Source organism: Pan troglodytes, chromosome 17 (assembly GCF_028858775.2).
Source record: "Pan troglodytes isolate AG18354 chromosome 17, NHGRI_mPanTro3-v2.0_pri, whole genome shotgun sequence".
Classification (NCBI taxonomy): Eukaryota; Metazoa; Chordata; class Mammalia; order Primates; family Hominidae; genus Pan; species Pan troglodytes.
This window is the reverse complement of record NC_072415.2, coordinates 86,740,639-86,755,353: the sequence shown is the minus strand read 5'-3', so window position 1 is coordinate 86,755,353 and position 14,715 is coordinate 86,740,639. Positions and strand designations below refer to the sequence as shown.

Genomic DNA, 14,715 nt, shown 5'->3' with positions numbered 1-14,715 from the left:
ACTATGCAGCCATAAAAAAGGATGAGTTCATGTCCTTTGCAGGGACATGGATGAAGCTGGAAACCATCATTCTCAGCAAACTACCACAAGAACAGAAAACCAAACACCACAGGTTCTCACTCATAAGCGGCAGTCGAACAATGAGAATACATGGACATAGGGAGGGGAACATCACACACCAGGGCCTGTTGGGGGGCGGGGCAGGGATAGCATTAGGAGAAACACCTAATGTAGGTGACAGGTTGATGGGTGCAGCAAATCACCATGCCACGTGTATACCTATGTAACAAAACTGCACGTTGTGCACATGTACCCCAGAACTTAAAGTATAATAAAAAAAAGTAAATAAAGTTCTCAGTTGGGACCCACATGGGTGGTGGGCAGAGCGGCTGTGGCCACAGCCGGGAGCCTGAGGCTGGGTTTCACCAGCAGGCACTGACCTGGTTGGGCAGCGAGTGGGCATGGCCTGGGCAGCGAGGCCTCCTCCCCACTGTGCCCTCCAAGCAGGTTGGTCCGCAAGCGCGCTAGGAGCCTTAGGGCTGCTGGCCTACTCTGGTGGGTAAGGCGGCAACAACGGATGCCTTAGAAGAAAAGAGCTTTATGCTGTCTCTCTCCTCCGCCTCTGATGCAGAATTTGAGGTTGTGGTGGGATATTTGGAGGACGCTATCATGGATGAGGAGTTCCAGCTACTACAGAGACATTTCATGGACAGGTACTACCAGGAGTTTGAAGACACAGAAGCGAATAAGTTCACCTACATGCTATTTTTAATGAATTCATTTGATAGAAAAGTACATTGAAGAATCACTGCTGGAGTGGATTCCTGGATTTAACACGGCAGCTTTCACAGCAGCCTTGCAGCACCATAAAAATAAAGGCTGGTGACATATTTGACATGCTGCTCACATTTGTGGATTTTCTGGCTTTTGAATAAATGTTCCTGGACTGCAAAGCAGAAGAAGAAGGCTGGAAGCCGGGTGCGGTGGCTCACGCCTGTAATCCCAGCACTTTGGGAGGCCGAGGAGGGCGGATCATGAGATTAGGAGATCGAGACCATCCTGGCTAACACGGTGAAACCCCGTCTCTACTAAAAATACCAAAAATTAGCCGGGCGTGGTGGCGGGCGCCTGTAGTCCCAGCTACTCGGGAGGCCGAGGCAGGAGAATGGCGTGAACCTAGGAGGCGGCGCTTGCAGTGAGCCGAGATTGCACCATTGCATTCCAGCCTGGGCAACAGAAGTGAGACTCTGTCTCAAAAAAAAAAAAAAAGAAAAGAAAAGAAAAATAAAAAAAAAAGCTGGAGACTGGACCTGAGCAGCGGTTTAGTCGTGACTTTGTTGTGCAAATCATCTTCTATGCCGACTTCCCAAGACAGTCTGTGGCGCTAGGTTTCCAGGCAATGAATGGGATCGTTGTGGATGTTACTGACCCAGTAGACGAATAGGCTCAGCTAATGGTGACAGAATAATACATCTTGGAGACACTGACTCTGTTCTGTAACTCTTTATTCATGATAAGTATTGATAGGTCAAAAGCAAAATGACCTAACCCTCCTAGACTTATTTCTCCTGAAACACCTTTTTGTATTAAGTTAGTGCTTAATAACCCTGGAACTCCTCCCCTGCCCGTGTAGATCCAAATAGATCCCTCTCTCCTCTCTCAGTGCTTCCGAGGCAGACTCCTTGGGAGCAAGCCCATGCCAAGCATTCCACCCAGGGCTCCTACCCCCAGCATGCATGTTGGTGTGCCAACAGTGTGGAACAATCCTCCACCACAACCCTCTGTCCCGGTGTGGAATAACCGTCCACCACGACCCTCCATCCCAGTGTGGAACGACCCTCCACCACGACCCTCCATCCCAGTGTGGAACAACCCTCCACCACAACCCTCTGTCCCAGTGTGGAACAACCTTCCACCACGACCCTCTGTCCCGGTGTGGAATAACCCTCCACCACGACCTTCTGTACCAGCAGGGTTTGCATGAATCTTTTTGTGCACTCACAGCTCTTTCTCTCTCTCTTTTTTTTTTTTTTAACATGGGTCAGAGTTTCAGTCCTTCAGCCTCGATGGGGTTTTTGATGTTTGTGTAGGGTGTTACTCAAGCCAGATGTCCATCCTGAGATTTCTGAATCTCCTGTGATCACAGCTTGTCTTGCCTGTAGGAATTAACTGAAAGAGATGTCCTTTACTTAAAAGCTACATGTGAAAATCAACTCCTTGTCTTAACATTTGCAGTCCTTATGTCACTGTCTTGTGCTTCTCCTGGTGTAGTCCTACTGTTTTCTAGAAATCTCTTTTAAACATTATTGTTGAAAAAAATTTTATAGGTGAATATTCATGCTAACCTAGTGGGTATGATCTTGGAACTTTCATGATTCCCCACTTGAAGATCAAAGTATGATATGCTGTGTGCTCTTTAGTTAGTGCTATGAAAGCCAAAATGCTTTCTACGCTGGTGTTTGTTACTATTTTGCTGAGCACTAATGAATGTATGCTGTGTGCTGGAAATCCACTAAAAGGTATCCTGTTCTTTGCATGTTTGTTGAAAACCCTTTCTGCAGAAATTAGTTAGGTTGTCTATCTGCTTTAGTTTAGTGCAATGTTTGGTAGAGTATTAGTTACCAGAAAGCATGTATGTCATTTCCAAAAAGAAGAAAAAACATAGTAGTTCAATTTCCAACATGTACTTTTGATTTTTTATTTAAGTAAAATTCTGTACTGATTTTTCATTTGGCTATTCTGGTTTTAAAGGATGAGCTACAAGCGACGTGTTTTTTATACCGATGTGTCACTTATTAAATTCTTTTGCACCATGACTTAAAAAAAAAGAAATCAAGTTATCTTTTCCAAATGTATAGATCTTGTGATTTTAAGTAGACTGTTGACATGTTCATACCGTGACTTCTGCCTTTCAGACAGTTGGAAACTTCTGGAAGCAGCATGGAGAGTTTACATTGCCCTGGCTTTGCGTTTCGAAGCAAGGGTGCCCCACTCTTGTGGGATTTTTGGAGCTTCTGATGAATGCACATGTTGAATCGGAGCACTCCAGAGTATTAGAACCAGAAAGTCATTTAGAGAACACATGAAGCTTTATTTCACAGACAGGAAGCTGGGTCAGACACAGTGAGTGAGGATGCGCCTGGGGTGAGCCTGGAGTGGGGATTCCCATGCTATCCTTTATTGTTTATCAAAGACTCAGGTGGGATCTTTAGCTTCCCCAGACTCTTTCCCCACAGAATCCAGTTTCAGGATTATCTGTATTACTGGTGACAACTCATGTGCAAATACTTGTCTTGCTATGTGCACATAATTATATTAGCATTGAATAAATACACCCCACCCCAAACATTTGACTCAGATCATGAGCTAATTGGGCATAATCCCAGCCCTAAAAGGAAGTGGAGAGGATCAGACCCTGTATATATGTTTATTTTATTTTATTTTATTTTTTGAGACAGAGTCTTCCTCTGTTCCCCAGGCTGGAGTGCAGTGGTGCGATCTTGGCTTACTGCAAGCTCCGCCTCCCAGGTTCACACCATTCTCCTACCTCAGCCTCCCAAGTAGCTCGGACTACAGGCACCTGCCACCATGCCTGGCTAATTTTTTTGTAGAGATGGGGTTACACCGTGTTAGCCAGGATGGTCTCGATCTCCTGATCTTGTGATCCACCTGCCTAGGCCTCCCAAAGTGCTGGGATTACAGATGTGAGCCACCGCGCCCAGCATTTATTTTTTATGTTTTTTTTTTTTTTTAATGCCTTGCCCAGCTGCCTCCCACCTAAGAAGAGATTTGGGGAGACAAGATTTTTGTCCCGAGACGGCCATTTGGTTATGAGTGGGAGGATTAAGAGCCACATATCAAATTAAAATTCGCCCTACCTCACCCCCTTGCTTTTTATTAGTGTTACTCCTAAACGTTGCGGCTGCAAACATGCCCACACACAGATCTGTCTTGTGCATCTCTGATTATTTGCTCATGTAAATTCCTAGAATGAAATGTCTCAGTTTTAAAATGCAATTATAACTTTATCCTTTTGAAATACAAAATACAATTATTTTCTGACAGTTTCTACCAACTTATGTACCAATTAGCTACTTATTCCATTTCCCTTTTATCAAAACACAGATTAAAACTGGATATTTTAGTTTTTAAAATGTTTCAACAGTATATTTGTTATTTTAAAATAAATTTTTAAATGTTAGAATAGTTTTTTTATTTTGATTTATTTATTTATTTTTATTTATTTTTTTGAGACAGAGTCTCGCTCTGTCACCCAGGCTGGAGCGCAGTGGCACGATCTCGGCTCCCTGCAAGCTCTGCCTCCCGGGTTCACACCATTCTCCTGCCTCAGCCTCCCGAGTAGCTGGAACTACAGGCGCTCACCACCACGCCCGGCCGAGTCAAGGAACCAAGATCACGGTGTGGCATAGAAAACACAGCCTGTTGAACAAGATTCTGCAGACCGCCTGCCTCCGTGGATGGGAGGGCCTGACAGGTGTTTATTTCTCCATTTCACATTAACTGGGAAGCGACAGCAGCTCATGGCCACTGCACCCGGCTGCCGTGTGGTTCATCGGACATTTCAGCTGTCTTGAAAATTGATATTGATTACTTGAGAACGTGCCGTCCATGGAGCGATTCATCTTGGCAGTTAGAGTGGGCAGAATGATTAGATCCTCGCTCCACAGCTGCATTCCACACTTCTGCCTGGTCCTAGGCTTGGTTTCAGAGGCCTCATTAACACGCGTCATCCAGTGATCTTGGAGAACATTATGCTAAGTGAAATAAGCCAGACACAGAAGGACAAATATGCCTGATGCTGCTTGCATGATGAATCTAGTCAGGCTCATAGGAGCAGAGAGTGGAACAGTGATTGTCAGGGGTGGGATGAGAGAGGGAGCGTGGGGGAGGGGGACGGGACGGGATGAGTCGGGGGTGCAAAGTTTCAATTACACAAGATGAGTAAGTCCTAGCAATCTATTGTGTAGCATGGACATATCATTAGCAACACTGTATTGTATACTTAAAATTGGCTGAAAGGATAGATCTTAACTTGTGTTTGTATCACAAAATAATTAATAACAATAATTAATTCAGAGGGTGGGAGGAGACTTTTGGAGGTGATGGATATGCCTACGGCATAAATTATGGTGAGGTTTCACAGGTGAGTACTTATCTCCAAACTCATCAAGTTGTAGACATAAAATATGTACAGTTTTTTGTATGTCAATTAGACTTCAATAAAGTGGCTTTAAAAATAAATAAATGGCAGCTTTTACTTAATTTAAGTTTTATTTTCTTCTTTTTCTTTCTTTTTTTTTTTTTTTTTTGAGACAGGGTTTGGTTTTGCCACCCAGGCTGGAGTGCAGTGGTGTGATCTCAGCTCACTGCACTGCAACATCTACCTCCTGGGCTGAAGCAATCCTCCCACCTCAGCCTCCTAAGTAGCCGTTGCATGCCCCCGCATCAGGCTACTCTTTGTATTTTTTGTAGAGACAGGGTTTCGCCATGTTGCCCAGGCTGGTCTCGAACTCCTGAGCTCAAGCAATCTGCCTGCCTCGGCCTCCCAGAGTGCTGGGATTACAGGAATGAGCCACCATGCCTAGCCAGCTTTTACTTAATTTTAAATTGTGGGGATCCCACTCAACCAAAAAAGAATAGCATTGATAGCACCTTCAAATGTTCTGGTCGTTTTCCTGTACCATTAGATCTAGATAGCGAGTTCCTCGAGGGTTAGACGCACCCCTTAGTCAGGAGAATCCTCATAGCTGTAGCAAGCATGTGTGCGGCACCCGGGAACAGGCGGCTGCACGCCGTGCTTGCGGCATCCCATGGATCCTTGTAGCAATGCATAGGGGTGACACGACTCTTTGCATTTTCAGGTATAAAAAAGAGAGAGAAAGAGATGAAGAGATAGAGATGGAGAAAGAGAGAGAGACAGACAGACAGATAGACAGACACAGAAAGAGAGAGAGGGAGCGCGCGCAGGCAATGAAATCCAGCTAGAAAGGCTCAGAGCCAGGGTTTGGTTCTGAGTCTCGCTCCGCAGCCTGCGTGCTTAACCACACCTCCTCAATGCTGACTATTAATTGGTGTGAGAGAGATCAGTCCTGTCTTACCGTGGCAGCCCCAGTACCTAGAACAATCACTAGCTTAGGGGGCCGTCACGAAGCTTGGTGAATTAATAACCGAATGAATGCATGAGAAGGTTGAGGGGATGAAGGTAGAGAGGGGCCACAGGGGCTCGATACCCTGGCAGGCTTCACTCTTGGCTCATGTGAGAACTACACGTTAAGCCAGCAGGGGCCTAGGAATTTCTAGAACATTCTTTGGGTTTTTCTTCCTTTCAAGAGCTGAGCCAGAGAGTCACTGCACCAATTGTGTGTGTGTATGTGTGTGTACGTGTATGTGTGTGTACATATGCGTGTGTACGTGTTTAATTTCCTGCTTATTGCCCTGCAAGGAGGTCCCCTGCTCCTGAGAGGGAGTGGAGATTTTGTGAGATGATACCCATTAAGGCCTTTTATGCTCGCCATTTTGTAACAAACAGCATCTGGAGCTTGGGAGGAGTGGGGAGCCTGGCTGTCCAGGAGGACAGATTAAGTGTCCACCTTTATAAACCAAACTCCTGTGATGTGGGTTCAGAGGTCACCAACAGCAAATACACATCTTGTAGTTTGGGGTAAAGCAGGAAAAAATATTATTTTAAGATTTAGGATTAAATTGCAAATACCCAGAACACAATTCCTATATGTAAAACACATTCTATTTAAATGTTTTCATTTTTTAAAAAATCTCATTTCTAAGTGGCCAAAAATAATAATTGTGAACGATAACTTTGTCTTCTTATTTATATTCAAGGACCAACTCAGATTAAAGCGATCTTTTAAAAAGGCTTGAAAAGGAGAATAAATCAGTATCGGTGTCAGTTTGTCTCATTTTAACAATAGTCACTATGGAAACAAATCACCCACCTATTTCTTTTCCTACCTCCAAGTAAACAATAGGGTTTCCACTTTTCCTGGTATCCTGTTTCCTCTGCGCAGGAATTTCTTGTACAGAACGTCTGTACAGTGCTTCTAATTGAACCTATGGTTTTCCCCACATGCCTGTTTCTGTTGTTTTAAACCTCCTCCGCCTCGTGGATTTTCACTCTGAAAGGCTGAGGATCCTCAACCCCATCCTCTGGAATCCTGAGCGTTTTGTCTGGGGCTCCTTGTCTTGCTCAGGGGTGGAGAATCCAGCTGTGGATGCAGAGCGGGGCCAGTGTGCCCCAGACGGCTACAATGTGCCCTGCCCGAGACTCAGCGGAGTCTCACGGAGTTTCCTTTCCTTCCACGCCCCACTTGGGTTAGACAAATGGGAGTGTCCCAGAGGGTCATTTTCCATACTAAGCTGCCGATTCAGGAAAGAACAAAACGCTAACGTGTGTGTGCTTTCTTCCTGTCCTGAACCCACACCCCAACTTCATTGTATATTTGGTTGAAGCCCAGAAGTTTCTGGACATAGAGATTGCTGTCTGCCCAGTGCACGGGAGTCCCTCAGAGGGGCTCTCTGTGCCCCATGGATGCCCGGGGCTCCTCACCTGCACCCCCACCTGCTCTCGTCTCCAAGGACACTCTTTTGTTGGAATATTAAAAGGAAGTGTACTATGTCTAACTTTGTTTATTGCCTGCTATTTTTATGACCTGTAGAGTACTCTTAGGTTTTTATTTTGTGAGATAGAAAATTACAGAAACATCCTAAGAAACACACACACACACACACACACAAAACCCCAGTTCTGTATAGCTGCAGTGTTCTCAAACAGAGCAGTAAAGAGGGCACACACCAGCAACTAATACAAAATGTATTAAAAATGAGAATAAAATGGCCATAGAGAATAATTTTTCTTATTTGAAAATCTATTTTTAAAAACAAAGAGGCTTGACCTAATATTCCAGTGCCCCAAATGTGCCTCAGGTACCTTGGGAAGACTTTTTGGGATTTTACCACTGATATTACTTTATGCTCTTACAGAGCCATGATTTTCCAAACAGCCACATCAACATGATACCAAAGCAATTGTTTGGAAATTAGGGGAAAAAATTAATGCACCTGGGCCGGGCTCAGTGGCTCACGCCTGTAATCCCAGCACTTTGGGAGGCCGAGGCGGGCAGATCACGAGGTCAGGAGATCGAGACCATCCTGGCTATCACGGTGAAACTCTGTCTCTACTAAAAATACAAAAAATTAGCCGGGCATGGTGGCGGGCGCCTGTAATCCCAGCAACTCGGGAGGCTGAGGCAGGAGATGGTGTGAACCTGGGAGGCCAAGCTTGCAGTGAGCCAAGATCGCACCACTGCACTCCAGCCTGGGGGACAGAGCAAGACTCCATCTCAAAAAAAAAAAATTCATGCCCCTGAAAACGTGGCATATACATTGCAAACATGGTTTCCATTCTCCACCTTTTCCTGATCCATGCCCTCTGCAATGTGCCTTTGCTGTTCCTCTCATTAAGAGGTGGAGCCTATTTTATCACCCGTTGAATCTAGGCTCTCCTGTGACTCTCTTTAGCCATAGAATATGGCAGAAGTGATAACATATTAGCCCTGGGCTTAGGTCTCCAGAGGTCTTACACACTTGCACTCCTTTTCGGCATACTTCAGGATAAGAGGGCACAGAAAGACCAGGCGCGGTGGCTCACTCCTGTAATCCCAGCACTTTGGGAGGCCAAGGCGGGCAGATTATGAGGTCAGGAGATCGAGACCATCCTGGCTAACACGGTGAAACCCCACCTCTACTAAAAATTAGCCGGGTGTGGTGGCAGGCACCTGTAGTCCCAGCTACTTGGGAGGCTGAGGCAGAAGAATGGCGTGAACCCGGGAGGCGGAGCTTGCAGTGAGCCGAGATTGCGCCACCGCACTCCAGTCTGGGCGACACAGTGAGACTCCATCTCAAAAAAGAAAAGAAAAGAAAAGAAAAGAAAAACAGAGAGCACAGAGAAAAACCAAGACCCCCAGCTGACCCACAGCTGACAACATCCCCATGAGGGAACCCAACTCCAACCAAAAGATCCTCCTAGCAGAGCCCAGCCTAAGTTGCTGACCCATAGAATCACGAACTCAATAAATGCCTATCATTTTAAGCTATGATGTTTTGGGCTGGCTTGTTACACAGCAATAGATAACTGCTACACACCTTTTCTTTCTCATTTCCCCAACTCTTCATCGCCCAGCAAAAGGTTATTGTTGTGCAAAAGGTTCTGTCAAAGAATCAGGATTTGGGCCGGGCATAGTGGCTCACACTTATAATCCCAGCACTCTGGGAAGCTAAGGTGGGCGGATCACCTGAGGTCAGGAGTTGGAGACCAGCCTGGCCAACATGGTGAAACCCTGTCTCTACTAAAAATACAAAAATTAGCTGAGCATAATGGTACGTGCTTGTAATTCCAGCTACTCAGGAGACTGAGGCAGAAGAATTGCTTGGGGGAGGCAGAAGTTGCAGTGAGCCAAGATTGAGCCACTGCCCTCCAGCCTGGGTGACAAGAGCAAAATTCCATCTCAAAAAAAAAAAAAAATCAGGAGACCTAGTCTTAGTCCTGGTTCTGAAATATTTAGCTGTGACCTTGATCAGTCCTGTGCCTTTTCCGAGCATCAGCTGCTTTGTCTGCATGTCTACACACAAAGTATTTGTTATTTCTAGCTAGAATATCTGTGTGGAAGAAACTGACAGAGCAGCTTGAATTCTTCCCCACTTTGGTGTGAATGCCTTTAAGAATCATCTCAGACAAATCTATTCACTGGACTCAGCAAATATACCATTGGACAAATATACCACTGGACTCAGCAATCCCACTGCCTTGCCCTCATGCTATGAAAGCACACACGTGGATATGCAAACATGATGTTCTAGAGTGTCTGGAGCAGCAATCTTTGTGTGGCAAACATCAGGAAATAACATGAATGCCCACTGAGGAACTTGGTTGCACAAATCGTGGTGTATTTATACTATAAAATATTGTACAGCTGTTTAAAAATTATCTGGAAGAGCTTTTATAATGTATTTTTTTAAATGAGAGAAACAGGTTGCAGGGTATAATACTATTTTTGTAAAGGAAACAAAATAACAAAATCCTTTATATGTGTCCCTGGTTTCTGTGTGATTGGCCATGGAAAATGATTTGGAAGGAAGCCCACCAGGCTGCTGTCTGGGCTGGAGACAGAGGTAAGAGGTTTCCAACGGCAAATGTGTTGAAACGACCTCAGAGTTTGGGTACAGGGGGTTAGTTAATTTCATGATGGCACATCCATACAGTGAAATAATTTTCAGCTGTTAAAAACAGTGATAATGACAACTGGGCAAGGTGGCTCACGCCTGTAATCCCAGCGCTTTGGGAGGCCAATGCAGGTGGATCGCTTGAGCCCAGGAGTTTGAGACCAGCCTGGCCAACGTGGCAAAACACTGTCTCTACTAAAAATACAAAAATTAGCTGCGCATGGTGGTGCGTTGTGCCTGTAATCCCAGCTTCTCAGGAGGCTGAGGCACGAAAATTGCTTGAACCAAGAGGCAAAGGTTGCAGTGAACCGAGATTGTGCCACTGCCCTCCTGCCTGAGTGACAGAGTGAGACTCAGTCGCCAAAAAAAAAAAAAAAAAAAGAAATAATAATGATACATAAAAATAATTACATATAGGCCAGGCGTGGTGGCTCACACCTGTAATCCCAGCACTTTGGGAGGCCAAGGCGGGCAGATCACGAGGTCAAGAAATCGAGACCATCCTGGCTAACACGGTGAAACCCCATCTCTACGAAAAAAAATACAAAAAATTAGCCGGGCATGGTGGCAGGTGCCTGTAGTCCCAGCTACGCAGGAGGCTGAGGCAGGAGAATGGCGTGAACCCGGGAGGCAGAGCTTGCAGTGAGCGGAGATGGGCCACTGCACTCCAGCCTGGGCCACAGGGCAAGACTCATCTCAAAAAAAAAAATTACATACAATATATTTAAAATAATGATATTAATGAACATAAAACAGCATTAAAGGAGGTAAAAATGCGTGAGCCTATGTATTTGGAAAATGTTCAGGATGGACACTCATCAAATATTCATGGTAATTATTAGTCATTGTGAGCTTATGAGTGGCTTTACTGTTATTTTTACATACTTACATACTGTAATTTTGCTAAATTAATGTAGAAAAAAGGAAAGAGGTGGAGAGAGGCAGGAATGTTTAATAATTCAAAGGTGTTTATTAATGCGGGGCAGAAAGAACCAAAAAGGACCGAGTCCTTCATAAACTCAACATCTCTGAATAATAAAGAGGTGAAAGTATTTTGAAATGTTAATGATTACGTGTGGAAGGTGGCTTTAGATACTTAGTGAAATGGGTGACTGGGCATCTATAATGTCTTCGGCTCTCACAAAGTGATGAGGATGAATGAGATAATTAATATTTATAAAGTCCCTTAATATCCTGCAGAAAAGGCTGTTGTGTCAGATAATAGAGTACACCACGGCTCAGTCTTCTGTCTCTCCTCGGACGGGACCCAAGCAGCCTCTTTCTGATGGTCTCTCGAAAGATCACCCATGTATCTCCTGAGGAGTAAGTGTGGTCTTTGTTTCTGTAAACAAGAACACATTGATCGGTGATATGGTTTTGCTGTGTCCACACCCATATCTCATCTTGAATTGCCACGTGTTGTGGGAGGTAATTGAATCATGGAGGCAGGTCTCTCCCGTGCTGTTCTCATGAGAGCGAGTAAGTCTCATGAGATCTGATGGTCATTAGAAGGGGGCATGTCCCTGCACAAGCTCTCTTTGCCTGCTGCCATCCACATAAGATGTGACTTGCTCCTGCCTGCCTTCGGCCACGATTGTGAGGCTTCCTAGCCACATGGAACTGTGAGTCCGATTAAACCTCTTTCTTTTGTAAATTGCCCAGTCTCGAGTATGTCTTTATCAGCAGCATAAAAATGGACTAATACAATTGGAGAAAGACATTACATCTTTTTTTCCCTTAAATTTTATAAATCCAAACAAGAACTATTTTTTACCTTCTGAAACTACATTTGTACTTGGATAGATGTTTTTAATTGAACTATCAGCCTTGAATAAACTGTGTCTCAACCCGGCTTTACCAACCTTGACACAATAGGAATTTATAATTAAGCGGAAATAATTAGCATAGATTAAAATGGAAATTAACTTAGACCAGGTGGGTGTCATTAGAATCAAAAGGAAACAGGGATATTTCCACTATGTGGCTCCCATTCTCCTACTTCTAGGTGCCAACATCCAAGCAGCAATTCCCAGAGCCTGGAATTTATACAAAGATCCTAATCTATACCTAGACATGGAATTCACTGGTATTCTAGCTAAAGAACCAGCTAGAATGAAAAGAACACATTGTAATGAAAAGACCATGTCTGAGAATGGCTTTACCCTCTGGTGAAATGCACCCTGCTCTTTGTGGGTGAGCACCTTCTTGTTCTTCAGTCTTTGGTGACTAAAGATTCTACAAGGCTTATAAGGTCTACAGGGGCTGGTGAGTGAATAACAGGCATCTACAGACCAACTTAGTGTGTTAGTATCATCTTTTTTTACCCTGGGAAAAGGAAAAGGAAAAACTTATTTTTTCCACTTAGACTCATCACAAGTCTTAGCACATTTGAAAACATTCCAACGACAAAAATGGTCGTTTCAGAGCATGAAGCCATTGGGTCCCAAGTTTGTCAGCTTCTCTGCTTCCTCATTATTCCAATGATCAAACAGCAACTGCTCTGCAAGCTTCTCTGTGCCCCTCCCCACCGCCGTTGTCCTGCAGATTCCCTTCTCCAAAATCACCAGTGTGTGATTTCCTTGGAATAAAAAGCAGATATATAAGGTTACTCACTTTTTCCTGATGTTGAAACTTGCCTCTCAGTCACGTCAGCCTGGCTTCATCCACTGTCAGTACTGTCTCTCCCGTTTTACTATTTTATGTGTATATTTTATGCTGTGAGAAAGGACACAACTATTTGTACCATAAGAAAGACTCTTGTCATGAGAAGAAAGCCCCCAAAATACTCTGTAAAACTGTACTTCTTACAGTCCATTGTTGTTGTTGTGGGAGGGACGGTTTGTGACCAGGCTGAGAAATGTTTTCTCCAATGATTACATTCCCAAAACAATATAAACAATCTCAGAATTGAGGAGTGTTGCCTTCATTTAACATCAAGCACTCACGGTTTTCCAACTGTGGCTGTTCCACATCTCTGCAGGTAAAATCTAGGTCCATGAAAGATCTGGTTCTGGACTTCATTAGGGAAAGACATTTGTTATTAGATGGGGTCTCCTCCCTGGCAAGAGGCAAGTCTGAAAACCGGCAAGTCCCAAGCACTTCCTCACGACTGCTGGTGTTACAGTCTGTGTACAGGCGGTTGAAATTTTTAAAAAATCACTCAGGAAATATGCTTTGTGTTCTATCATGTCTTGATATCATCAGTGTAGGTAAAAGTACGCTTTTGAGCTGGGCACAGTGACATGCATCTATGTCCCAGCTAGTCTGGAGGCTGAGGCAGGAGGATTGCTTGAGCCCAGGAGTTCAAGTCCAGCCTGGGCAACACGAGACACCGTCTCAAAAAAAAAAAAAAAAAAAAAAGAGTACGCGTTTGAAGAAGTCAAATTGTTAGCATAAGTGAGAAAATTACTCTTGCTGAGAAGTCTGTGCCCAGGGCTGTGACGACTGATTGAACGTAGCTGCTTATGAGGCTGTGGCTGACCTAAGGAATGAGTAGATACGCTAAGCCCAGATCAGGTTAGAAGTAAACGACACAAGGTCATCTTTTGAGGGCAAACTGCTGAAAATAACTTGTCAATCAAATGTTTAAAATTGAAGCACTGGTTCCAGTCATTCAGGGCCAGCAGTAGGGCTGGTAAGACGTACTACTTCCCAATGTTTTGTTATTTGTGCCACAGCATCAGGGGCCCTTCATTCAGGAAACGTCTCTTGTGTGTTACATGCACAGAGTGAAGAAAGAATGACAAAAGCTCTGAGCTCCTGGAGTCAGGAAACTAGTGGAACAGGCCAACTTCGCCCGGTGCAAATAATCCCACAAATCCGTGTCTCGCTGGAATGTGTGATGGGCACCATGACGGAAAAGCCAAGGATGCTATAGAAGAGTAGGACAAGGGCACCCACGTCCAACTGGGTGAGGGGAGCCAGGGAGGCCGCCCTGAGTCAGGAGCACCCCAGACATCACACTCTACCTGCCCATCCTTTCTTACTAGAGGTAACATCTGGTTCACTTGACAGCTGTCATCAAACAGGTGAAGTTTCCCCTGGAGTTAAACCTGCAGATCAGAGCACTGCCCAGGTGTAACTGGAGTGGAGGCAGCCAATGATTAAAGACAGAAATGAGAGACGAGATATTCCATTTGCGTTGTTCATGTATTCCAACACCTCGTACAACGGGCTGATCACAGAGAGCGCTGTTGACATTAGGGACAAACAGTGTCACAGGCTGTGTTTTACTTGCTCTGAACAGAAATTCACTCATGGAAGAAAAACCTACTAAGGCCAACTTACATGAGCGGAGTGTCCTTGCGGTGCCTGAGCTGTGCTCAACTGAAGGTGTCCACGACGTACTGAAGGAGCTCTCGTTGGTTTCTAAGGAAATGGAATTCAGAGCACCCTCCTTCCATCCCTTTGTTTTATTTTCTGCTTTTTCCAACCTCTGTTTCCACCAAGCTTCTAGTG

At 44.6% G+C, this 14,715-nt stretch overlaps 1 pseudogene; it reads left to right on the top strand.

Annotated features, from left to right (window-relative positions):
• Positions 1-369: 369 nt before the first annotated feature.
• Positions 370-1,787, top strand: LOC100608455 (ADP-ribosylation factor-like protein 2-binding protein; annotated as a pseudogene).
• The last annotated feature ends 12,928 nt before the right edge of the window (positions 1,788-14,715 follow it).